Source organism: Muscardinus avellanarius (genome assembly GCF_963383645.1).
Source record: "Muscardinus avellanarius genome assembly, chromosome: 5".
NCBI classification, from domain to species: Eukaryota; Metazoa; Chordata; class Mammalia; order Rodentia; family Gliridae; genus Muscardinus; species Muscardinus avellanarius.
The window spans coordinates 57,804,258-57,832,119 of record NC_137790.1 but is presented as its reverse complement, the minus strand read 5'-3'; positions in this window follow the sequence as shown (position 1 = coordinate 57,832,119).

Genomic DNA, 27,862 nt, shown 5'->3' with positions numbered 1-27,862 from the left:
AATACATACCAAGTTATTTTATCAATGAGGAACTAAATACTTAGATTTTAAAGTTATTACTTAAAGTAATACATCAACACAGATTTTCTTTGCCTTTTTACTTCCCTTATAAAATAAATACTGTCTCCCATCCCAAACATAACACATGCACACAGAGTCCTGTGGAATGTACCTCCCAGTGTCCATCGCCCTATCCATGTTTGGTTCAGCAATGAATTTTCAATAGTACACTCATAAGATGAATTAGATCCTGTGATATTCAGTGTACTGTTAATGTAAAAAGGACCCAAGTTCCCAATTTCCCCTTTTTTGTTTTCAGAAACAGATGCATTGCCCATTTTCCATGTGATATGTGGATAAGGATAAATACTTGACACACTGCATACTAGGAAGCTGTTTGTGTTCCTGTTTTCATACTTCATCATGGGTGTTTCAAAAGCTATGCAGAAGAAAGAAGGGTACGTGAAGAACTGTCACCATAAGCTTCTTTTTAGGTCATCCTCACAGAATACTTAATATTCACACAATGAAAAGCTGAGTTTTATGAGCAAAACATAGCAGCTACTAGAAAGAAAAACCAAAACAAAACAAAAACTACACCGAACAGTACAATACAATGTCATTATCCCAAAGGAGTAAAGAAGAGTGTGGATAGATAAAGCACAAATAACAATCTCTGTTCTCTAGATACTTAGCTGACAAATAAACCAAATGGCCTCACTGAGAAAAAAAAGGGGGGGGCGTAAATTTCTACAAGCCAGAGTTCATGAGTACTCTGGATTCTTCATACTGACACAACCAGTTTGACTCTTGGTTTATACATAATTCTTAGATTTCTGAGTCAAGGTGTAAATTAGATGAATGAGGCAAGGTATAAATTAGCTGAATGAGGCAGAGAGAGAAACTACAGTTCTGAATTAAAACAATACATTAGCCAGTACACCCCAAATATATAATACTATACATTAACTATATTGTATATACCAATTATATGTAAACATAATGTAAGAACACGTTCAAGATATTGTGAGCTCAGTTCCAGACCACTACACTCCAGCAAATATCACAAAGTCACATGAATATTTTGGTTTCTTAGTACACATAAGTTATTTTATCATTATTTTATGGTTTGCTAAATGTGCAATAGGATTATATCTAAAAATATAATACCTTAATTAAAAATACTTTCCAAAATTGCTAAAAATCACCTAAGCCACTAGAGAGTGATAATCTTTTGTTAGTGGAGGGTATCACATCTACATCAATAGCTTCTGACCAGGATGGTGGGCTGAAGGTTGAGGTGATTGTGTTAATTTCTTAAAATAAGACACTGAAGTTTGCTACATCAATTGATTCTTCCATTCATAAAGCACATGATGCTGTTTGATAGCATTTTGTCCACAGTGGAGTCAATCTTCTCAAAACTTACCACTGCTTTATAGAGTATGTTTTTGTAATACTCTAAATCTTTTGCTGTCATTTCAGCAATGTTTATAGCATCTTCACTGAGAGTAGACTCCATCTCAAGAAACCACTTCCTTTGCTCACACACAAGAAGTAACTCCTCAGCCATTAAAGTGTTATCACAAGATTGCAGCAATTCAGTCACAACCTCAGGCTCCATTTATAATTCTTGTTCTCTTACTATTTCCACCACATATGCAGCTACTTCCTCCACTGATATCTTAACTCCTCAGTGTCGTCCAGGAGGGTTGGAACATATTTCTTCCCAACGCCTATTAATGTTGGTATTTTGACCACTTATGAAGTCACAAATGTTGTTAATAGTATCTACTCTGGTAACTACTTTCTGGAAGGTTTTCAATTTAATTTTCCCAGGCCCACTAAAGGAATCACTACCTGTAGCAACTATTACCTTTCAAAAGGCATTTTCTTAAATAATACAACTTGAAAGTTAAAACCACTTCTTGATCCATGCACAAACAATGTTCAGTTACCAGGCATGAAAGCATTACTGTCATTGTACCTCTCCATCAGAGCTTTGGATAACCAGGTATATTGTCAATGAGCAGTAAGAATTTGAAAGGAGTCTTTTCTTCTGAGTGGTAGTAATTCAACAGTGGGATTAATACATTCGGTTAAGCCATGTTATAAACATATGTGCTATTATCCAGGTTTGGTTATTCCATTTATAGAGTACAGGAAGAGTAGATTTAGTACAATTCTTAAGAGCCCTAGGATATATTATTTATTTATTTATTTATTATTTATTTATTTACTGGGAACTGAACCCAGACAAATTCTACCTTCTAGCTACACCCCCAGTCTTTTTAAAGTTATTTTTTAAAACAAGATCTCTCTAAGTTGCTGAGGCTGACCTCAGACTTGAAATCCTCCTGTCTCAACCTCCCAAGTACAGTATCTTACAGGTATGTGCCACCACATCTGATGGACCCTAAGGTGTTTAGAATGATAAATATAAACATTGGCTTCAATGTCAGTTTTTGGTTCCTAACAAGAGAATCAGCCTATCCTTTAAAGCCAGGTACTGACTTCTCCTCTTTAGCCATAAAACTCCTATATGGTATCTTATTTCAATATAAGGACATTTCACATACATTGAAAATATGTTGTATACTATATCTACCTTCATCAATTATCACCTTAGATCTAAAAACTTGCTGCAGCTTCTACATCAGTACTTGCTGTTTCCCTTTGTATTTTCTTATATATGTGTAGATTAACATAATGAAGAGAATTTATGTTATGGAGACAGATTTTCCCTAAACCTCATGAACCAACCTCTGCTACCTGTAAACTTTTTTTTTTCAGTTTCTTCATCTCTTTTAGCCTCTGTAGAATTGATGAGAGTTAAGACCTTGCTCTGGATTAGGCTTTGGCATAAGAGAATATTATGGTTGATGTTGTCTTCTATCCAGACCACTAAAACTTTCTCCACATCAGCAATAAGATGGTTTTCTTTCTTGTCATGCTTATGTTTATTTTAGTAGCACTTTTCCTTCGAGGATTTTTTTCTTTATTCACAATTTGGCTGTTTGGCACAAGAGGACTAGCTTTTGGCCTGTCTTGGCTTTTGACATGATTTCTTCACTAATTATTTCTAGCTGAAGACATAAAGTAAAGGCCATGCGACTCTTCCTTGGACTTGAAAACTTGGAGGTCACTGTATATTATTAAGTGTCCTAATTCAAAGTTGTTTTTTTTTTTTTTTTTTTTTTTTTTTTACTGTGAGTGTATCACAGAGAATATGGAGGGCCACATAGAGGAAGAGAGATATAGGAACGATCAGTAGGTGGAATGGTTAGAACAGACATACCATTTATCAACTAAGTTCCCCATCTTAGATGGACATGCTTTACAGCTCCTCAAAAATTATAATAATAATTTCAAATATTATTGATTTGATATGCTGGTCACATATCACCATAAGAGATACAATAATGGAAAACTTTTAAATACTATAGCAATTACTCAAATATGCCACAAAATACATCAAATGAACACATGCTGTTTGAAAAATGGTGCAGACAGAGCTCAACCATACAATGTTACAAAAACTTTTAATTTTTTAAAGTGGCAATAGCTGCTTCAAAGTGCAATAAAGTAAAACAGCAGTGTTAAGAGGAAATTTATAGTACTAAATGTCTGCATAAAAAACCAGTAAATAACCAAATAAACAATCTAATGATACATCTCAAAGATCTAGAAAAACAGAAAGTCTAATTTTAAAGCCAGTAGAAGACAAGAGATAATTAAAATCAAAGCAGAAATCAATAAAATAGAGAACCAAAAAACAGCCAGGCGTGGTGGAGCATGCTTGTAATCCTCGTGCTTGGGAGGCAGAAGTAGGAGGATCACTCTGGTATGAAGCCAGCCTTGCTGGCTTAAGAGACACTGTTTCCAAGTAAAAATATAAAAAGTAGGTCTGGGAGCATAGCCCGGAGGTAGAAGGGTTTCCAGGAACCCCAGTACCACCAAAAAAAAAAAAAAAACCACAAAAAACAAACAAACAAACAAAAAAACAGCACAAAGTATCAACAAAAACCTTGTTACTTGAAAATATTAACAAGGTTGATAGACCCATACCCAAACCAAAGAAAAAGAATCAACCCAAATATTATAATCAGAAATAAAAAAGGAGACATCACCACAGACAGTGAGAAAATCCAGAGGATCATCAGAAACTGTCTTGGAAATTTATATTACAGTCAGCTGGAAAATATAAAAGAAATCAACAGATTTCTAGATACATATAACTTAAATAAATTGAACCAAGAAGATATAGAAAACCTAAATCAATCAATAGCAAGCAAAGAGATGATAAAACCTTTCATCTAAGAAAAGCCCAGATCCAGATGGAGTCCCAGCTGAGTTCTACAAAACCTTTACAGAAGAACTAAACACAATACTTCACAATATTCCATAAAATGGAAAGAGATGGAATATGTAATTCTTCCAAACTTCTTCTATGAGCCCAGTATCACCTTAATATTAAAACCAAATAAATATTCTTCAAGAAAGGAAAATTGCAGACTAATATCATTGATGAATATAGATGCAAAAATTCTAAACCAAATACTATCCATCCATATATAAAACCATACAAAAATAAAATTTTAAAACATGACCAAGTTGGTTTTATTCTAAGAATAATTTCATTATTATTTAGAATTATTTTAAGAATGCAAGGCTGGTTCAACATATGCAAATTAATACATGTTATTCATTGCATAAATAGAACTAAGGACAAAAATCACATGGTCATTTCAATAGACACAGAAAAATTTAACAAAATCCAACACCAGTTCATGTTAAAAAAAAAACACTGAAGAAAATCATAATCAAAGGAATGTACCTCAACATCATTAATGTAAAGCCAACATTATATTGAGTCAGGAAAAACTGCAAGAATTCTCTTTAAAATCAGAAACAAGACAAGGATGCCCACTATCACCAGTCCTTTTCAATACAGTCCTCAAGAGTCTTGCCAGAGCAATAAGAGAAGTACATTCAAATAGTAAAAGAAGAAGTAAAATTATTTCTATCTGCAGATGACAAGATCTTATATTTAGGAAAAAAATCTCAACCAAAAGTCTACTAAAGCTGATTAATAAATTCAACAAAGTAGAGGGATACAAAATCAACCTGAAAAAAATTAGTAGCTTTTCTATATGCCAACGGTGAATCCACTTAGAAAGAAATTCAGCAAACATTTGTATCCATAATAAATCACAACCAATAAAATATCTAAAAAATAAACCTAACCAAAGAGGTAAAAGACCTCTATAATGAAAATTATAAACACTAAATAAATAAATTAAAGAAGATTTAAGAAAATGAAAAGATCTCCCTTGCTCTTGGATAGGCATAATAAATCATATCAAAATTGTTACCCTACAAGAAGAGATCTATCCAGTCAATGCAATTTCTATCAGAATTGCCAAAGTAATTCTTCACAGACCTAGAAAAATCAGTCATAAACTTTATATGGAGAAACAAAAGGTCCAGAATAGCCAAAGCAATTCTCAGCAATAAGAACCATGCAGGAGGCAGGTATCACAATTTCTGACTTCAAATTATACTATAGGGATATAGTAATAAAAGCAACCAGGTATTGGCACAAAAACAGACACATAGACCAATGGAATAGAAGATACAGAAATAAATCTTATAGCCAACTGATTTTTGACAAAGGTACCAGGCACATACTTTGAAGAAAAGACAGCCTTTTCAACAAATGGTTTTGGGAAAACTGGTTATCCAGTTGTAGAAAAATAGAACTAAACTCTTACCTCTCACCCTACACAGGTGTCAACTATAAATGGATCAAAGACTTAAAAGTTAGATCAGAGACTTTGAAGCTACTAGAGGAAGTCACAGTTTCAACACTTCAACAGGTAGAAACTTCCTTAATAAGACCTCCCAAGTTCAAGAAGTTAAAACAATAATTAATAAAATAAATAGGATGGCATTAAAAAAGTTTCTGCTCATCAAAGAAACCATCATGAGTCTAAAGAGAAAGTCTATGGAATGAAATAAGATCTAATAGAGGACTAATACTTAAAATATACAAATAGCTTAAAAGACATTACACTAAAAATACAAATAACTCACTCAAGTAATGGGCAACTGAATTGAATAGACACTTTGCAAAGGAAAAATACAAACGGCGAATAAATACATGAAAAAATATTCAATATCATTAGAAATCAGAGAGATGGCAACAAAAACTACACTCTGAGAGTCCATCTAACTCCAATCATAATTGCAATCATCAAGAAAACAAAAATAATAAATGTTGGCAAGGTTGTGGAGAAATTAGAACTCTTCTACACTGTTGGTGGAATTGTAAATTAGTACAGCTGCTATGGATATCAATGTGAATATTTCTTTAAAAATCTAGGAATGGATCCATCATATGATCAGGCAATATCACTCCTGAGTATCTTTTTAAGGGGTTGAAACCAGAGAGCTATGGTAATATATGCATACCCATGTTCATAGCAGCAAAATTCACAATAGCCAAACTATTGAACCAACATAGGTGTCCATCAACAGATGAATAAATTACAAAATTATGGAATATACACACAGTGGAATTCTACTGAGCAAGAAAGAACAAAATTGTGTCATTCGTAAGAAAACAGAAGTACCTGGTGAACATTATGGTGAGATTAACAAGTCACAGAAAGTGAAAGATCATATATATTTTCTCTAATCTGCAGAAGCTAGAGAATAATAGGGATACTAAAGGAATTCCAGGCAATGAAGGAGAAACCTCAGTGGAGCCAGCAAGATGGTCTAAGGGAAGGGGAAGGGGAGAATGAGGTTCTTTGAAAAAATTACTACAATTGGTCACGTATACATATGTGAAAATACCAACATCAATCTCAGTACTCTGTGTGGAGAAGGAGGGAAATGGGGAGACAGCGGTGGGAGAGCACTAGGTACTGTGTGCATCTATGTCACTATCAACATAATTTACATTATGATGTGAGGCTATAATATACCAATAAAAGCATATAAAAGTAATCCAGAAAATTAAAATGATGATTTTTATTATAGAAAAATGTAATTTAAATTAAAAATTCATCATATTGGGGAGGAAATTTTGATATTGGTACTCTTTAGTGCTGATGGAATTAAATAAAGATGGGTTCGCTCCTGCTGTGATGTGGTTCACACATAAAATCTTATTTATGGCACTTTTATATCAGATAACTTTTCAGTATTAAATATAATGATAATGATGCTCATCACAACATTGTTATTAATACTATGAGATACTGTTTGTTAAGAGTGTTGCTTTAGATTTTGAACTCACTTGAAAGGAAGCCCTTGGCATGTTAAGTTAGAAAAATGTGTCAAAGTAACACTGAATTTTATTATTAAGTTTTATGAAACCATACATGCACACTTACCTCCCACCTTCAGCACCACTTGGTTTAAGTTTTTTTTAATATCCGTTCCTGTATAGCAGATGTAAATTTCTACGTCTAGAATGCTTAATCTTCTAAGAGATAGAGAGGCATTCCCATGGTCAATCTCAGTGTGGAAAAGAGATGTCCTATTGGTATATTTTGGATCTTGTTTTTCCAAATAGTCACTGCCTTTGAAATAACTATGAACATTTTGGTTATCTTGATTCTTCCAGTGAATTACAACATTGGCCCCACTCTCAAATGAACAAGGTAGAATTAAGTCTTCATCACATCTTCAAATGACAATTTGCTAATTCATAGAATTGAAGTTAATGGAGAAACCTGAGAGTATACCTAAAATAAAGAGCAGAGACATTATAAAGAGAATTAGTGATGAGTTTCTGTCAAAGATTTTTATCAGGACTATCTAGAAGAACCTTCATAGCTCAACAGCCTGATTATTAACAGATCATATCATCATGAAACCCTGGATGTCTGATCAGAAATGAGCCACGATGCTCTATTTCTTCCATTTTTATTGAATTTCTATTTGATTAAATGTAACTATAAGAATTGGAAACAGATTAAAGAATATATCATTAGTTTGTTACCCATTTTATGGGTAACAAATACTTTATGAAAATGTATATATGGAAGACTTATGTTGAATTTTAGTCATGAAATACATTCACTCTTTTTAATTTTTTATTGTTGCATTGTAGTTATACATATTAATGGAGTGCAAGATGGTAGAGCCATACATGTACACATTGCTCATTTAGCCCTTCCTCAGTTCCCACCCCATTTTTCCCCCTCCTTCTCATGTTTGGCTTAGTGATTGATTTTGATATGTTTGTGAATGTACATTGCTTTTAACACCCACTATAACAGAAACAAGTTTATCCACCTAGCTAAAGACAGAAGGATCAAAAAAATGAAATAAACCTAGCTTGATTGGGACACAAAAAAATTGAAACATGGAGAAGACAAGGCTGGGTTCAATAATCTGTTAAGAATACTAAGTGTGCTGGGCATGGTGCCACACGCTTGTAATCCACGTGCTTAGGAGGCTGAGACAGGAGGATCGCACAGGTTCGAAGACAGCCTCAGCTGGCTTAAGAGACCCTGTTTCCAAATAAAATATAAAATAGGTCTGGCAGTGTAGCCCGGAGGTAGAAAAACCCCTGGGTTCCACCCCCAGTACCACAAAAAAAAAAAAAAGGAAAAAAAAAAGAATACTGAATGCTAGTCTCATTCATAGGAAGGCATGGGCAGAAGTCCAAAGGTGGAAATAAATTAACTCATTTACTTTGACATTAGGATCATTCTCATGATAGCCTATGGTGTACGCACGTATTAATATATCACTTCAAATCTCAATATGATGTATAATTGCAATGCACCAATAAAATAACAAAAATTTTTAAAAGGGTGTCCTATGAGTCAGACAAAACAGAGTTAAGTAATACTATTCAAGATACAAATGTGGAATCCCAATCCTCTTGATTTACATGTTTTTCTTGTTTCACTGTCAATTTCAAAAGTTGATTTCAAAATTCAAATGATTTCAACAGAGTAAGAGGTTTTGCAAAGAAAACATAGCCACTTCTTATCATTTTGGATTAGGGATGCAAAATTCGTAGCCATTTTTTACTTTGTGATCTTATTCCTACATAAAGGCATAAATAGATAACCCTCGTATTACAAAAGAAGTTACCTTGCAATCCACTAAAAAATGGCATGATAATGAGGCAGACAGACAGCATAGCCTGCACCTTCATGTCTTGGCAATGCCATATTAGCTATGCTGTCAAAGAGAAACAAAGAATGTATGTTATGAGTTTTTAAATGCAAAAAAAGAAGTTGAAAAACAATTATGGTGTCTAACTCTAGGAACTTAAGGTATAGTACATTCACATAATACTTTTCTGTAGCCAGTAAACACGATACTATAAAAGTTTAATGGCATGGAAGCTTTTAATATGGAATAGGAGAGAAACCAGATTATAATACAAATTTTGAATAACATGGTCTCCGTTTTAAGCACCCACATTTCTGCACATAGGACACTAACAAGAGTCACTCACTACCCAGGCACCAGGATGCTAACTCTGAAGAGCATGTTTCACATCTGAACCAGGGCCTGCTACATGATGCGTGTTGAAAAATAGCCATTGAATGAATAAAGACTTGGCACTGATTTAACAGTGGATCTCTGAATAAAAGCTTTCTATGGCAGACAAATATTGCTTTTATAGTAGGATATACTAAAATCTCAATATTAAATGCCAATAATTTTAACTATGACATTACTTATAATCATACATACTAAACACCTGAAACCTGGAAGAAGCAGGCACATAAGTGTTCAGCACTGGCGCAAATCATAAAGCAGCCATTATAATCATGATTTACAAAGAGTTTTCAAAAGCAAAAGAAAGAGAAAATATATATATCAAAACTTATACATACACAAAATAGTTTTAAGGAAAATATGACCGATTTTCTTGGATGATGAGATTACAGTTAAATTTTACTTTTTAAGAAATGGATTGTTAAAAGAATAGCATATAATTTGTTTTAAAATCTCTAAAAGAAGCTTTGAAATAAATAATTTGGCAATTCTACTATTGAAATAAGTTCAAAATTTGTTGTGAGATATAAGATTTTAGAATGATATACCCAAACTAGGAAACACAGAGGATACCAGTGGGACTCCAGATAATGGAGGGGAAATATCAGCAAAGTTTGAATGGAAAGATAGGAGAGGAGGAAGGCTTATCTTGATTAATGAGGGTCTACATCTAAATATGTGTAAAATTATAAATATGACATGGTTAACCTGGACAACCATTGGTGGGAGGGGGAAGGGAAAATGGTGGTGGGGGGGAGAGGGCACCAAATATAGTTTAAATGTATACTATTTATGTTCAATAAAAAATTGTTAAAAGAAAAAAAACTATCCTAGAAAATAAAATTAGACCCCATCAAAATAAAAGCTGGTAAACAAATGGGTTATAGTTTCAGTTTTACATTTTACATACTAGAAAAATAACTGAATATACAACCTTTGAAGAGGGCCTTTTCAACATAACCACACATTTTTTAATATAGATCTATACATAAAAACTGGAAAAGCCACAAAAGCAAATATTAAAATATAAAGAGAAATATTTACAATATAAAAACTATTTAATAAAGTAGAAACTGTTGCAAGTTAATATTAGTTATCAAAACAATCCCTTTATATTTCTTCCTACAGATGTATTTGCATGTATAATGTTGGAAAGGATATGAATCACAATGATTATCTCTGAATGAAATTTTCTTGCTATAAAAACATATCGACATTTAATAATGCTTCCCACTCATAGACCATGTAAAAAACTTAAATTTAACCCAACATCTTTCCCAAAAAGTATTAAATGAAATCTACCAACCGTGAAACATCTCTGATCCACCCTCCTACTATGAGTTCACATTGAAACTCTTCATGCCTCTATTATTTGCTATCTTCTTTTACAAGGTACAGCATCCCTTCTCCAACTTTCCTCTTAGCTGATGTTCTTGCTTCATTAATTAGTAACTATACACACACACACACACACACACACACACACACACTCATTCTTCTACCACCAAGTCCACCCACTAAAAGCTGGGCCCACTCTTCTTCCCCTTATGCTTTGATCCACAGCCAAATCTTTTACCCTGCTTTGCATCCCATACCTGTTCGCATTCTAGAAATATATCCCTGCCATTAGATCATCTCTAGTCTTCATCATAAAATTCTCTCTACTGGGGCAATTTCATAAACACAAATGCTCCAACATTACCCCATTTAAGAACATAAGAGAAAAACAAAATTCTCCTCCGACTCTTGATTAGCTATCTCTCTGTTTCTGGCCTCATTAATTTCTGAAATAATGGTCTAAATAGCTGTCCCTATTTTCCCCGTTAGTCTCTTCTCAACCTCCCTCTGTGCTCCTGTCTACATGACACATCAAAAACTGCCTTCGGTGTCACCACAGACTTCCATATTGCCCCGAACAGTAATATAATTTCTCTTCTTATTCAACCTCACGGCAGCATTCAATACAATTAGCTATTAACTACTTGTAAGATTCTGTTCTTGCTTCCCAGAAGATCACATGCTAGTTTTTCTCTTCTTACTACTGTTTCTCTTTAGTTCTCACTGGTTCTCCTCTGCATGTCCCATGTTTGTGAAAATCTGGAATGTTGCTAGGCCTTCTGTTTTCTTTATACACTCTTCTGGTGAGTTATTTTATCCTCTGGCTCTGAATGTCATCTTTACACCAAGGATTCTCAAATTTATCTACTGAGCTGAGGTCACATATTAAACAACTCATTTGGTTCACATTTTCCTACAGACATCCCAAAGGGAACATGAGTGCTCAATTTCTGCCTCATTCCCTTCTTCATGCCTCTGTGCCCTACTCCAAACAAACCAACAAAAATCATCTTGTTCTTCTTCCAGTCTTCATCTCAATAATTAGTACCTAATTCTACCAGCTGATTGGGCCAGAAACTTAATCTTGATTCTTCCCTTCTCACATACTCTCATATCTAACCTATCACCTCATCTTTTATTTGTCTACTTCTCTACAACTATCCCATTATTAACATGCAGCTCCAAAACCCACCATAATTGCTTATATGGCTATCTAAAGTTAGACATCTGGTTGATTACCCTTTTATTACTCTTGCCTCCTTCCAATCCACATCAGCACCGCAGTTGAGACCCATATTTTCTGAAACATATAAGCCATTATGTGACATTATCCTAATTAATTTCCTGCAGTGGCTTCCCACCACATTCAGAATAAGATCTGAATTCTTGACTCTAGCCTATCGATCCTTGCATATACTAACTAGCTCCCGGTCCTGCCTGCTACTTTATTCTCCCCACAGCAGCCCACAACAGATATTCCAAAAGATTCATGAATACAAGTGCTCCAACTCAAGGGTCAGCATAAGCATGAGCTGAAAATCAGGTCCTTGAGAGTATTTAATTCATGTATTTTGAATAAAGGGACAAATTACAGTAACCCACTTATCATCTAAGATAAAGTACTATGAATTAAAAAAACATACTCAACCTCTTCTACACAAAGCCTTGATTTGGTGCTATTGAAATAATTTCAGCATTCAGCTAAGTGAGGCAGTTAATGAGTATTTGGCCCTATTTTTATGTCTGAGTTTTATTTTTAGCCATTTTTCCCCTAAAAGCAGCAAAAAAGCTTCCACCTTGAATTAAACTGAAGTTATCCAAGTTGCAATCAGCCTTCTTACAAAAGGGTTCAAATGTTAGAAACATCACGTTCTGGTACATTTTGGCCAGATTCCAGATGTAAGCGAGAAAGGCAAAGGCAAAGAGAGGCAGCCTCTGCAGTGAGCATGAAAAAAAAAAAAAAATCCAGATGCTAATGCTAATCAGAGTGAATTGAGGCCATTTCTACAAGCATAGGAAGAGAACAGAAGAGTTACCCCTGCACCCATCTGAAGCACTACAGACCAAGTTGAAAGGGCCATCGCCACTAATTGTGATAATGATGACACAAGTGTCACTTGTAGTTGGATCAGGTTCTCCAGCCTGTACGTTTGCAACACTATAGGCTGGTCCTGGCCTGATGACCACTGATCTGCAACTGACTAGAGCCACAGAACAATTCAATGAACTTCTGTGAATAAGAATGTTTCATATCACCTGTATCATTATGCTAGTGAAAGAAATGCTTTGAATTCCCTTAGAGAAAGGCAAATTCTGGGGTGCTCCATTCTCCTCTGCATTGTTTTTAAATTCATGGCCTCACTTGGGTGTTCCTGGTACTGAGGCAATTTGTGAAAGAAATGGGAACAGAAGGAAAACTGTAGCAGCCTGGTGATTTCTCTTTAGCATCCACTTGGACTGTAATAGGATTGACTTTGTTACAACAGAAAAAGAACAAAAGAACAATGTCAGGATTACCTTCTCTTTACTTACAACATCTCCCCCAGTGCTTTACAGTGAAATTCAGCCACTCTGGGGATTCATATATGGAGTTGGAACTCTTGAGTCCCTAGCAGGTGCTGTTTTTACCTTAGGCTCTGATTAGTTTAGTTTTTGTTTATTTGTTTGGAAAACCAGGCTACTAGTGTATGCTGACTCATTATAGAGAAGTTAAGGTTGGGGAATTTTAGTGCAGCAAGAGTGAAAGAAAAGCTAGTGAAACAAAGAAGAATGGGAAGAAGATACGAGGTGGTGGGTGGTTTGTCAGTGCTCACCCGCAAGCTCTGAGAACCATGGCACTTTGAAAAAGTGAATCCAAAACCCAAAGGAATTTATCTGTATCTTCCCCCACTGGTCAAATTTTCCTGAAATCAAAGTAACTTCTATTTTCTTCCTAGTTGTGTACCTGGCCCCTTGGGACAGCCACTATAGAAACTAGATGCTATGTTTTAGCATATGATATTTTAACTGCACAGTGTTTTTTATTTGAGTGTGGAAATAAAGAGCAAGGGAAAGTGCAGTCTCTGAGAGACTCCTCCTGTCATGTCTGGACTCTGCATCTGCTGCAGCTCCCACTGTGGAAGGTATCATACAGAACAGGATAAACCTGCTCTCCAAGGGAGCCAGGGTAAGCTGATGGCCGTTTGGAAATGAGGTGCTACCACTTGAACCTGAGTTGGTTTGGGTTTGGAATTTGTATTTTCAACTAGTTGAGGACCCAGGGAATAGGTAAGCCCCCCCCAAAAAAAAAAATCTAGAGTGGTTCATGAATCGGGACCAATGTAATTAGTTGTTTTTAAAATGCCATTTATTTAATTTCTGATATTTTGCTAATTAGCCGACAGTTAACCACCTGCCCAGACCCCCTGCTATTGCTTCAATCGGTTCTGTTTCATGCAGGCATTGCCTCTCTGCAGCTATCTGCTCACATAAAGGCAACTTTCTTAAGATTGTGCTTATATGATGAAGTCTACAGTTATTTGTCCTTGCTACTGCCCACCACAGTGGTGGTTTCAAGCAAGAAACATTCTGTGGTCCGGAGCAACCATGGGCTGAGAGTGATCTTTTATCTGAAATAACTTCCTCACTTTACTTCTTTCTCTGACTTAGCATGCTGCCCAAACTTCTTTTCAGGATTCTTACAGGGAACAAGATCACTCTCTCATGACTTGTCCAATGATACTCACCTCAGGTGAGGTTTCTCCTCTGAAAGTAGACCCCAAGAGAAAAAAAAAAAAAAAAACTTGTACAGGGAATCACATTTCAAAGGGGGGTTAGGGTACTACTAAAGCCTCCCAGGATCATTTTACAACTCAGACTTCGACCATAAAATGCCTATTTTATTTTTTTTTTTTTGCAAAAAGGCAGATTAGATAGTCCTTCTCAGTAGTGCTCTATATAAGAAATAACAGAGCCAGACAGAGTGGGTTCTGTTTTGTTTTTTTTGTAGAAATGCTACAAGGCAAGCAAAACAAAAACCCAGACAAAAGAAATTGCCAGAGTTAACAAAGCAGACAGCAGGCACTTTATCAAGGGCATAAAAGTACTGAGCAATTGAACAAGACTCCATTAAGAGAAGCAAGCATGTGCAGATGCAAGGCAGAAGACTTCTTTCCTCTATAAAACACCTCAATAATACCCCCGGCACACCCTGGAAAGCAAATGTGTTGTCTCTATACATGTCTACTCCTACCAGTTCACTGTGTTACCATCATTAAATAATTTAACAAGATGTATATTAATTAATTAAGTGATTAAGTGGGAGGACAAGAACAAAAATGGTGTTTCTGCAACAAGTAAGTTGAATAAGATATATGCTTTGGAAAGGCTCCATAAAAGCAAGAATGGGGAAAATATCTGCTGTTGGATTAGGTGTGAGAAAGATAATGATGAAATACTGAAACCAGATTGTAAAGATCTAGAAGGATTGTGCTCCTTTGTAACAATTTGAATGTAAACTTCTTTGGCCAGATTCATGGGGGAAAACTGGAAATATGGTATGGTACATTTGGACTTAGGTGGTACAAGAAAGAAAAGGCAAACAGTGGCCCCCATACTCAGAATGAGATGTTGAAACTCTCCTTCCCAGAAACCTAGAAAATGGATGAACATTTATATTTAATGTTTATAAAAATCAAAATATAATTTCAATACTGACACATTTCAACTAGACCAACTACTGGTCCTGGTTGTGACAGATGTAAGGATTTCAACTGAAGTAATGAAATGTCTGAAATGATACAGTGAACTCTCACCACAGATAATGTGAGACAAAATTTCTGTAACACAGAGGATTAGCAGTATCTGGAGGTCAAGGAATCTGGACTATGCTGAAATAGAAAGCTTCCTTCCTATGTAGGTTTAGATTTATCACCTAATTCTCATATCAAAATTCCATTGTATGCTGGGTTGGGGTTATTACATTTAAATACATCTACTGAATGGTGAGTGATATGTCCAGTACTCATTTCCCACTCAGTATGAGATTAATCATTCCAATTCAATCCCTGTGTCATCTTTTGAAATCCAAAAGTAAAGAACTCCTCCTTCTATCTGCATATCAAGATTCTGGGGTGGGTGACCCATGACTTAATACCAGAACCGAGGATTCGGTGTGAAGAGCAGGCTGGAAACAAAACAAAACAAAACGCCAATCTTTAAAATACTCATTCTCAACTGCATGTAACACTTAGAGCTTTTAATAAGTGATGCTTTACAATGGACTATTTTCTGGCAAGTATGTGTGCTTATGTACACCTGAATTAGGAGCTTTCTGCCTTGAGAATTTAAAGATATTGCTAACCCTACTGTCTGGTACATATGAAAAGAAAAACTGCTGTCCTAGCACTGTGAGTCATTTCCCAAGTACAGTGGTTATCATGTTTGTTTTGTATCAGTGAGGGTTCTGTATAGCTTAAGGTCAATTCTGCAAATAACTCTAGTTTATAAAGCCCCATTGCTTTAGCTCTGTGTTCTACTAACAATCCATTCCTAAGTTAGAGTCAGAAAACATTTAAGTTCTAAGAAACAAGAGAAAATGAAATACTTCAATTTTACCCTGACCTTCTAGGAAGCAGGACTGAGTTTTTCTTTGGATGGCACCCTGCACTGTCATCCAGCAAGCTAAACATATTTTCTGCCATTAAAAACATACAATCTGAACATCACTCTGGGTCATAAACTGTACAGGGATGAGTCAGACAGTCCTTAACCTCAAAAGGCTCAGTCCCATAACAAAAGAGAGTGGATTATATAAACAAATAAATCATAGTACAGATACACAGGCAGTAATCCAAGCTCCCACCAGGCATAAAAGAGAAACACACACACACACACACACATACATACACACACACACACACACACACACACACACACACACACACACACACACACACAGGAGACTGGTGGGGCAGAGTATTTAGTCAAGCTTCTCAAAGCATCATTTTTAAAAGGCAAGGAGAAATTGACCCATAAATAGGAAAGATGTTTTGAAAAGAGCACACCAGTGAGATGAGAGTAGTTGAATATAAGGAGCCATCTTGTAAGTATTAGCTCAGAATGTAACAGGAAGCCCTTAAAACAAACTTAATAGTATGGCAAGTGTGAAAAGACAATGTGTCAGGCACCAGTACTGTGTCCCCACTTCCTTGCTAACAGAATTTCTCTGCCCAACCCTAGGCAGGATGTAACCACCTCAAACTAAAAGGAACAGTGAGAAAATAACCACGAACAATATATTACATGCCCATCACTGGTTCAGGGAAACCGGTCAGAACTTTCCAACTTTCTTGAAAAAAATGAAAGTGCTGACTATCCATGTTTAAATAATTCTTGAGTGTTGCACTCCAATTAAAATGTCTATATATCCACTGTTTCTTCTAATTCTGACTCCAAGGGAAGTAGGAAAGTGTGGCTAGCTATTTGCACTGTTTTGTCTCCAAAATAAAGTATAGAAATAAAATAGGAAAAAAACTAAATGTACTATTTTAACTCTGTTCAAGACAATGGGATGTAAATGAGGTCTGTTGTGAAGATTTCTGTGCAAATCCTTCACTTCCTCATAAGTGAAATAGATACCAGAGCAGAACCTGGTGGCAACACCCTTCTCTTTGTTTTCTGAGCATTGATTTGATGCCTGAAGCTGCAACAGCCATCTTACAGATATGAGGACATGAGTGTAAGGATTGAAAAGTCACCAGGACAAGGATGATAGAGTAGAAACTTAAAAAATAATCTGGGTTTGTAGTGACATTGTTAGGTCCCAATGTTTATGTGTTCTTGACCCCCTACCCTTATTCTGTTGATTAAGTAGTGCATTTAAACTACTCTGAGCCGGGCGTGGTGGCGCACGCTTTTAATCCCTGCGCTTGGGAGGCTGAGACAGGAGGATCGCACAGGTTCGAAGCCAGCTTCAGCTACTTAGTGAGGCTCTCAGCAACTTAGTGAGACCCTGTTTCCAAATAATATATAAAAAAGGTCTGGGAGTATAGCCTGGAGGTAGAAAGCCTCTGGGTTCCACCCCCGGTACAACCAAAAATAAAAAATAAATAAATAAACTACTCTGAATTGGGTCTTAAAATGTATACAGACATTACAAAGTGACATGAAATGGAAAAAATAATGAAGAAAAATTAGATGATGAAGAACTAGTGACAAAGGAACTAAGTTTTGATGTAATCCACACAAATAAATCATTAAAAAATAACTTCTCCCACAACAAAATGCTGGAAGAAGTCATGCTTTCTAAGAGATGGCTATTGATGAAGTCAGACAATTGTCTCTTAAAAGACATTCATGTGTTTTTTCAAAGGGATTTAAAAAATGAGTCTATAAAGTAGTAAAGTAACTGTATAGGATATAGTTGGAACTTAGGTATTTATAAAATGAATTTAAAATCTCAATTTAATTTACTTCAATACCATGACTTTAGTGTTGAATTTATGAAGACTATAGAAATTTCAACAAAAAGCTTAAAGTTGGTGTATAGACTATCAAATTCTGGGAACTTGCAGTTTGACTCATTTAGACATATGAGTATGTTGGTCCATACATAGAAATCAATCATGCATGTATGCCTCTACCATCTTGTACTCCATTAAGATGTATGACTATAATGCACCAATAAAAAATTTAAAAAGAAATCAAACTTCCTAGATGCCACAGATAGGTCAAACTCTGCTCAGTTTCATTTATTTCTGAAGTTAGAAATTCTATGGCGTTTTCTGGATTTTGTAAAGGCACTGGCAAAATCAAGCAGAGAGGGAGGGAGAGAAAAAAGAAAAATCAATCAATGGTGAGGAATACGTAGAAAAAGATTATTTTTACAAGTGAGGCATCTTTCCCCAGCTATTTATATGCTCTGACAGTAAGATTCCGGCTGCCCAGAATGATTCACTATCAAAGAATGATCCTGCTTGCCTTAACTTCTAATCCTTAACTATTAAAATGCAGGGCTGGGCGTGGTGGCACACATTTGTAATCCCAGCATTTGGGAGGCTGAGACAGGGGGATCGCGGTTCTCAGACAGCCTCAGCTACTTAGTGAGGCCCTCTGTAACTCAGTGAGACCCTGTTTCAAAATAAAAATAATAAAAAATAGGGTTGGGGGTGTAGCTTGGAATAAGAATGTCCCTGGATTCTATCACCCAGGAACGCAAAAATAAAGAAACAAAGAGAAAGAAAGGAAGGAAGGAAGGAAGGAAGGAAGGAAGGAAGGAAGGAAGGAAGGAGCTACCACCTTGAGAATTATGTCTCTCATCTTTACTCTCTATCAAACCTGCCTTATCACAATTCCTCCCTGCCTCAGCTCCATCCCTGTCTATCTTTTCCTAGACCTTATCCCTTCTCCTAACTCCTGCTCCTACTCAGATGTTCTTTCTAATGCCGACAAACACTGAATAGCATCCCTTGACCCTTTTGTTCTCTACTTGTGAACTTAATTCCTAACTACCTTTGCTTATTGCCATTCTTCACTACATACTGCCTATTTAATATTTTATGGGGAGTATGTGGAAATGCAGAAAGGGTGTAGCAGAAATGACAGAGCACAGAGATTCAAGATGGCCCTATGAGTAAGGGAGTGAGACATACAGTATCTATCATCCCATTCTCTCAAATGAAAGGAAAGACTTTTGCTGTAGGGAATGAGTAAGCTGGAGGCACCCAGAAATCATAACTAATGTCACAAACAAAAAGTCTGCAACCTTCAGAGGGTCTGAGCCCAGTTTGGGGAGTGGCAGGAAATCCGTACTGCTACGCTTTCCCAGAAAAATAGCCCAGCCTATGCTGTGACTTCCATAGACCAAGATATTGCTGCATGGTGGCCTCCTAAGACCCCACCTACCCATGGTTCTGCAAAGAGCTAGGCAACCTTGTCTATCCTCACTTGACCCCTCAAAGCAATTCAGTGACTCTGACCAGTCACAGTCCCAAGAAGCTGCAAGGTGACCAGCTTGATTTACCTAAGCCTTGCAAAGCAGCAGAGTGATCCCTCTGAGAGGCTCACCCTGCCCGGGTTATTTGAATTTTTATGTGAAGGAGACATTAGCAATGTTACCACTGAAATACAAAGAATCATTCAGGGCTGTTATAAACAATTATACATGAATAAATTAGAAAACCTAGATGAGATAATTTTCTGAGCACTTATAACCTATCAAAATTGAGCCATGAAGACATAAAAAACCTGAACAGACCAATAACAAGCAACAAAATTGAATCAGTAATAAAAGTATCCCAAAAAAAGAAAATCCCAGCACCAGATGGCTTCACTGCTAAATTTTACTAAACTTTTAAAGAACTAACATTACTTTATCTCACTGTTCTAAAAGAAATGAAGAGAATCCTTTTAAATTCAAAGATAGTAGTATTAACTTGATATCAAAACCAGACAAGGATACAATAACAAAAAAGAAAACTATATGCCAATATCCCTGAGAAACATAGATGCAATAATTATCAGCAAAACGCTTGCAAAATGAATCTCACAGCACCTGAAAAAGCATATAACATAATTAAATATGATTCTATATGAGCAAATGAAAACAGGCCATAAATCACATCAGCAGAATAAAGGACAAAACCATATTGTCATCTCAATAAATGGAGAAAAATCATTCAGTAAAGCTAAAATTTCTGTCATGATAAAACCTCTCAACTAGTTAGCTGTAGAAGGAACATACCGCAGTACAATAAAGGCTGTATATTATAAACCAACAGCTAACATTATACTGACTGGGGAGAAGCTGAAAGCATTTATTTTATGATCTGGAATAAGACAAGCATGTTTACTATCACCGTTTTTATTTAATACAGTACTGGAAGTCTTAGCCATAACAATTAGGCAAACGAAAGAACTAAAAATCATCCAAATAGAAAAGGAGGGCCTTAAATCATCCCTGTTTGCAGATGACATGATTTTATAGAGAGAGAAAACTCTAACCAACACACACAAATAAATAAATAAATAAACTGTCAAAACTGATAAATTAATTCAGTAAAGTTTTGGGACACAAAACCAGAATACAAAAATGTGTTAGATTTCTGTCACTATAAAAATATCCAAGACAGTCAACATATAAAGAGAAAATATTTTGGCTGATAATTTTAGAAATCTCAGTCCAAATCAGTGGGCCTGTTGCTTTGAGCCTATGATGGTACATCGTGGCAGAAACACATGGTAGAGCAAAAATGTATACCTCATGGTTAAAAAGCAAAAAGAGAGAAGAAGGAGAGGCAGAAATTGGGGTCCTACAATCCCACTGAGGATATGTCTTCAATAACCTCAAGACAACCCACTCACACTAGGCACTACCTTTCAAAGTTCTACTACTTCTTAATAGCACCACTGGTTGGACTAAGCCTTTAGTGTATAGACCTTTGGATAACATTTAAAATCTAAAAACTACAGCAAAATGTCAGTAGTACTTTCAGACACCAATAATGAACTTACTGATAAAGAAATTAAGAAGCTATACTCAGCTGGGCATGGTGGCGCATGCTTGTAATCCCCACGCTTGGGAGGCGGAGACAGGAGGATCACATAGGTTCAAAGCCAGCAGTGCTGGCTTAAGAGACCCTGTTTCCAAATTTTAAAAAGTATAAAAATAGAGCTGGGAGTGTAGCACAGAGGTAGAAGGGCTTCCAGGAACCCCGGTACCACAAAAAAAAAAAAAAGAAGCTATGCTCATTCATAATAGCTACAGTTAGAGAATATTTAGTAATAAATTTAAACAAAGATATGAATGATTTAAGCAAAGACATGATATGATTTTATAATAAAAACTACAAAATTGTGATAGAATAAGAGAATATACCTCCACAAAAAAGAAAAAGACGTATAATGTTTTGGATTAAGATAATTAAAATTGTTTAAATGTCTATATTTCTGAGTATGGTGGCACATGCTTATAATTCCAGTACTTGGAAGGCAGAGATAGGAGTATCTCAGATTTAAGGAGAGCCACAGCATCTTAGCAAGATCCTGTTTAAAATTTTAAAAATATTAAACCTGCTGGTATATTTCTGCAGTAGAACACCTCTCTTTCAATGCCTAGTACAAATAAAAACAAAATGGACATATTACTGAAGATAATATACAAATTCAGTGCAATCCCCATCAAAATACCAATATCAGTATTCACAGAACTAGAAAAACAATACTAAAATGTATATGAAACCACAAAAGATCCCAAAGAGCCAAAATTTTCTTAAGCAATAAAGAAAAGTTGGAGGCATCACAATATCTGAGTTCAACACATATTACAGAGCTATATAACCAAAACACCAATGTATTGGCCTAAAAAATGACACAGACCAATATAGCAGTGTAGAGAATACATAAATAAATAAATTTAGCTATACATAACTAATATTGAAAAAAAGTCCAAAAATGTATACTGGAGGAAGAACAGGCTCTTCAATAAATGCTGCTAGAAAAAACTGAATATCCACATGCAGAAGAGTGAAACTAGATGCCTGCCTCTCACCATATACAAAACTTAACTCACAATGAGTCAATGACTTAAATTAAAAAAAAACAAAATTGTGAAACTACTAGAATCAAACATAGGAGATATACCACAGGACACCAGTATAGGCAATGTTTTTTTTTTTTTTTATAAGACTCTGAAAGCCAGGCAACAAGATCAAAATAGGCAAATGAGATTTTAGCAAACCAAGAGGCTTCTGCAACATGATGAGAACAATCGTCAGAGTGTTAGGACAACCTTCATAATGAGAGAAGATGTCTAAACTATTCCTCTGACAGATGATTGGTATCCAGAATGTATAAGAAACATAGATATTAAAAAGCAAAAAAATCATCCAATTAAAATCAGGCAAATTATATGGAGACATGTAGTTCTATGAATGAATGCTCAATATCATTTATCATCAGGGAAATGCAAATAAAAGCCACAATGAGATATCATCTCACCCCAGTAAAAAGGTTATTATCAAAATCACAAAAGAACAAATTGTAGAGGAAGGAGACTTCTTATTTGCTCTTGGTTGAAATAAAATTAGTCTAGACATTTTGGAAAGCAGCATGAAAGTTTCTCAAAAAAAACTAAAACTAGAACTATCATATGACTCAACCCTCCCACTGCTGGTTATATATCCAAAGGAAATAAAATCAGTATATCAAAGAGATACCAGACAGCTGTACACAGTGGCACAGGTGGGTAATCCCAGTACTTGGGAGGCTTAGATAGGATTACCGGTTCATGGCCAGCCTCAGAAACTTAGCAAGTTAATGAACTCTGCAACTTAATGAACTACTGTTTCAAAATAAAAAAACAATAGGTTTGTGGGTGTGTGTGGGTAGAATGCCTCTGGGTTCAGTCCCAAGTAAAACACACACACACACACACATACACACACACACACACACACACACACACACACACACACCAGTATTCTCATGTTTATTGCAGTGCTATTTATAATTTCCATGTAATGGAATCAACCAAATTATTTGGTGGATGAATAGAAAAAGAAAATGTGGTATATATATATATAGTTGACTATTCTTGAGATATAAAAAGGAATGAAACAATTTGCATCAACATTGATGAAACGAAGGATAATATGTTACAAGAAATAATCCAAGCACAAAGAGACAAATATCATATATTCTCATTTGTATGTACAAGATAAAAACACTGATCCCATAGTAGTAACAGGAGAGTCACGGTCACCAGAGGTAAGGGAGAGTAGGGAGTGTTAGAATAGAATGTGGTTAGATAAGAGGCACCAAACACATTTAGATAAGAGAAATAAGTTTTACTGTTCTAAACACAGTAAGGTGACAATAGTTTACAATAATTTATTTTATAAAGTAACAGAAAAAAGGATTTCAAACGTTTCCAACAGAGAGAGATGATAATTCTTTAAGGAGATGAAAATGGCAGTTAACCTGATATGATCATTATATATTATTTATGTGCCTCATAAATATGTATGTGGTGTGTGTGTGTGTGTGTGTGTGTGTGTGTGTGTGTGTGTGTTACTGTGGATTGAATCCAAGGACATTTTAACTCTAAGCTATATCCCCAGCCCTATTTTATTTTTCATTTTGAAAATGAAAATGGGTCTCAGGAAGTTGCTGAGGCTGGCCACAAACTTGTGATCCTCCAGTCTCACCCTCCCAAATACTGATATGAGAAGGAATGCACAACCAAGCCTGTGTGTGTGTGTGTGTGTGTGTGTGTGTGTGTGTGTGTGTGTGTGTGTTTGCTGTAATGGAAATGGAACCCAGGGGCATTCTACCTCAGAGATACATCCTATCCCTATTTTTCATTCTTTACTTTGAAACCGAGTCTCACTGAGTTGCAGAGGGCCTCACTAAGTAGCTGAGGCTGTCCATAAACTGCAATCCTCCTGTCTCAGCCTCCCAAATGCTGGGATTACAAGCATGCACCACCATGCCTGGCTCTGTGTGTATCTTTTTAAATCTTTAAAAAATGATATGGAATATTGTTGCACAAAAGTGCTCTATATAGTTAATTCTCTCCTTTTTTCTAGTTTGTCCTATAGCTTTCTTTTCTGTGAAAGGAATCAAATCATGTACCATTGAAGTCTCATTTCTATCCATTAGCATAATACATTTGAGATTCATCCATGTTTTTGTGTTTTAGTAGTCCGTTCCTTATTTATTTATTTATTTATTTATTTATTTATTTATTTGGTGGAACTGGGGTTCCAGGAAACCCTTCTACCTACGGGCTACACTCCTAGACCTATTTTTTTATATATATATTTTAAACACAGTCTCTTTTTTCTATTTTATTTTATTTTTTGTAATTTATTTTATTGAAAGTAAATGTTATACATTTAATCTGTATTTGGTGCCCTCTCCCCCCCTCATTTTCCTTCCCCTCTCCCGATACTTAATACCCAGGCTAACCTTGCTATATTCGTACTTTTACACCTATTTGAAAATAGCCGCTCATCAATCAAGTTCAGCCTCCTTCCTCTCTTAGTTTTCCATTAAAACTTTGCTGAGATTTCCCTTCCATTATCTGGAGTCCCTGTGGTATCTCCAATGCTCACTCGTTTGGGCATATTAGAGGAAACATATGCCCCTTCTCTTTCTGTGTTTGGCTGATCTCACTTAACGTAATGCTTTCCAGCCCTTTCCATCTTCTTATGAATGACATGATTTTGTTCTTCTTTATAGCTGAATAGAATTTCATTGTGTGTATTTCCCATATCTTTGCAAACCATTCATCTGTTGATGGGGGCCTAGGTTGTTTCCAAATTTTGACTATTACCAATTGTGCTGCTATGAATATAGGTATGCATATGTTGCTGTAGTTCTCTGTTTTCAACCCCTTTGGAAAAATACCCAGGAGTGGTAGAGCTGGATCATATGGTGGATCTATTCCTAGCTTTCTTAGGAATCTCCACACAGATCTTCATAGTTTGTACTCCCACCAACAATGTAAAAGAGTTCCTCTTTCCCCACATCCTCACCAGCATTTATTATTGTTTGATTTCTTTATGCTTGCCAATCTGACCGGGGTTAGATGGAATCTCAGTGTAGTTTTGATTTGCATCTCCCTGATGGCTAATGATGAAGAACATCTTTTCATGAATCTATTGGCCATTTGTATCTCTTCTTTTGTAAAGTGTCTATTCATTTCAGTTGCCCATTTCCTGATTGGGTTGTTTGTTTTGCTAATGCAGAGTCTTTTGAGCTCTTTATATTCTGGATATTAGCCCCGTATCGGAGTGGTGACTGGTAAAGATCTTCTCCCATTCTGTAGGGAACTCTCCCAAATTCCTTCTACAAGGCCAGTATCACATTAATCCCCGAACCAAATAAAGATACCTCAAGAAAGTAAAACTACAGACCAATATCTTTAATGAACATAGATGCAAAAATTCTAAACAAAATACTAGCCATACGCATTCAAAACCATATCAAGGGAATAATACACCATGACTAAGTTGGTTTCATCCCAGAAAAACAAGGTTGGTTCAACATACGCAAATCAATACATGTCATCCACCAGATAAATAGCATCAAGAATAAAAACCATATCATCATAGCAATAGATGCTGAAAAAGCCTTCGACAAAATCCAACACCCATTCATGTTAAAAACACTACAGAAAATTGGAATAAAAGGAACATACCTCAACATCATTAAGGCAATATACAACAAACCCAAAGCCAACATTATAATGAATGGGGAAAAACTAAACACGGTTTCTTAAGCCAGTGAGGCTGGCTTTGAACCTGTGTGATTCTCCTGTTCCACCTCCCAAGCACAGGGATTACAAGCGTGCACCACCATGCCCGGCCATTCCTTATTCTTGGTAAGTAGTTTCCATGGATGGCCTAGAATTTCTTCATCAGCTCACCAGTGGATAGATATTTGTGCTGTTTAACTTGTAGCACTTATGCAGAAAGCTGATGTAGACATAAACATTTATAACAAAATTAAATTTCTGGTAGTCAGAATTTTCGTTCTACCAATCCTGGTAGCATTTTGAAAGTCTCTAGTGACAACTGACAAGGCCAAAGTATCCTTAAGCCACATGGGAAAGATTCAGCCTTTCTCTGTCCCCAAAATGGGGTATTGCTTTTTTAATTTGTAGTAAATCTAGGGGAAATAATTTGCAGATCAGAATAACATATTAAGTAAACAAAGGTTGACAGAAGAAGCAGTATGAGTAATGCTTCCTAGGAGGCTCTACCTGCTAGAAAATATCTCCAGTTTTCTCTTTTTTTCCGCATTTTATTACCTCTTTTAATAGTATACATATATAATAATATATGTACACATATAATAATATATGTACTACATATAATATATATTACATGGTTTATATCAATATTCTATAATTCTAAAATAATGATGTTTATTGTAAATTCTACTTTATAAGCAAAGACATAGAGGTTTAAAGAGATTAAGGAATTTGCTCAAGGTCATAATCAGCAAATGGCAAAATAAAGATTTGAAATTATGTGAGTCTTACAAATTTGAGGCCATCTGTTAAACATTCTACCATGCTGGGCATGGTGGAATTTTTAATCCTCGCGCTTGGGAGGCAGAAACAGGAGGATCGCACATGTTCGAACCCAGCCTCGCTGACTTAAGAGACCCTTTTTCCAAATAAAAAAATATAAAAATAGGTCTGGGAGTGTAGGCCAGAGGTAGAAGGGCTTCCAGGAACCCCAGTACCACCAAAAAATAAAATTAAAAAAAATAAATATTCTACCATGAAAACTTCATCACCCCAAACTATTTCCCTGAGAACCAACTACTGAGAAGCAGATGGTTCGTTCCACTATAGATTTAATCTTTTTGTGAATCTTGACCCTTTTATGAGTCTTGACCTTGATTCCAATAAGTTATTTTCTCTCAAAAAGTGGTTGATGGTGATTGTAAAACCATTTGTGGTTTTACAACTATAGGTACAATTAGACCTATATTATATCAGAAAATAGGTTTTCACAACAATTCTAGAGAGTCTCTCTCTTTTACTTGCTCAGCTCTCCTATGACCACATAAACAGGCACTCCATTAATTATTAATAGTATCCTCTCATTTTCAAAACTATCCCAGTTTAGGTGATAAATTACATGATCACTCTACTAATGTACTACTTACATCTTAGTCTTTTTCAAATATTGATTTCCACATAAAATTCATCTGCTCAAAAATATAAAGCTACTAAGAATATGAGAAATATTGCTGCCTGCCCAGCAACCTTGCCTTCAGGTCAACCCTCCTTTCCCCTTTCATTTCAATATGAGTGTACATGTTGGGTGGGTATTAATACTGTTGATTACAATGTGCTATTCTATCACTCCAGCCCTTATTATAAACATAAGCTAATAATCAAGGCATGGATAATCATGGCTACCCATCTCAAAGGATGGGGGTTACAAGCGATTACTACTGGACATTAAACAAAATCTCTTTTTTTGTATAT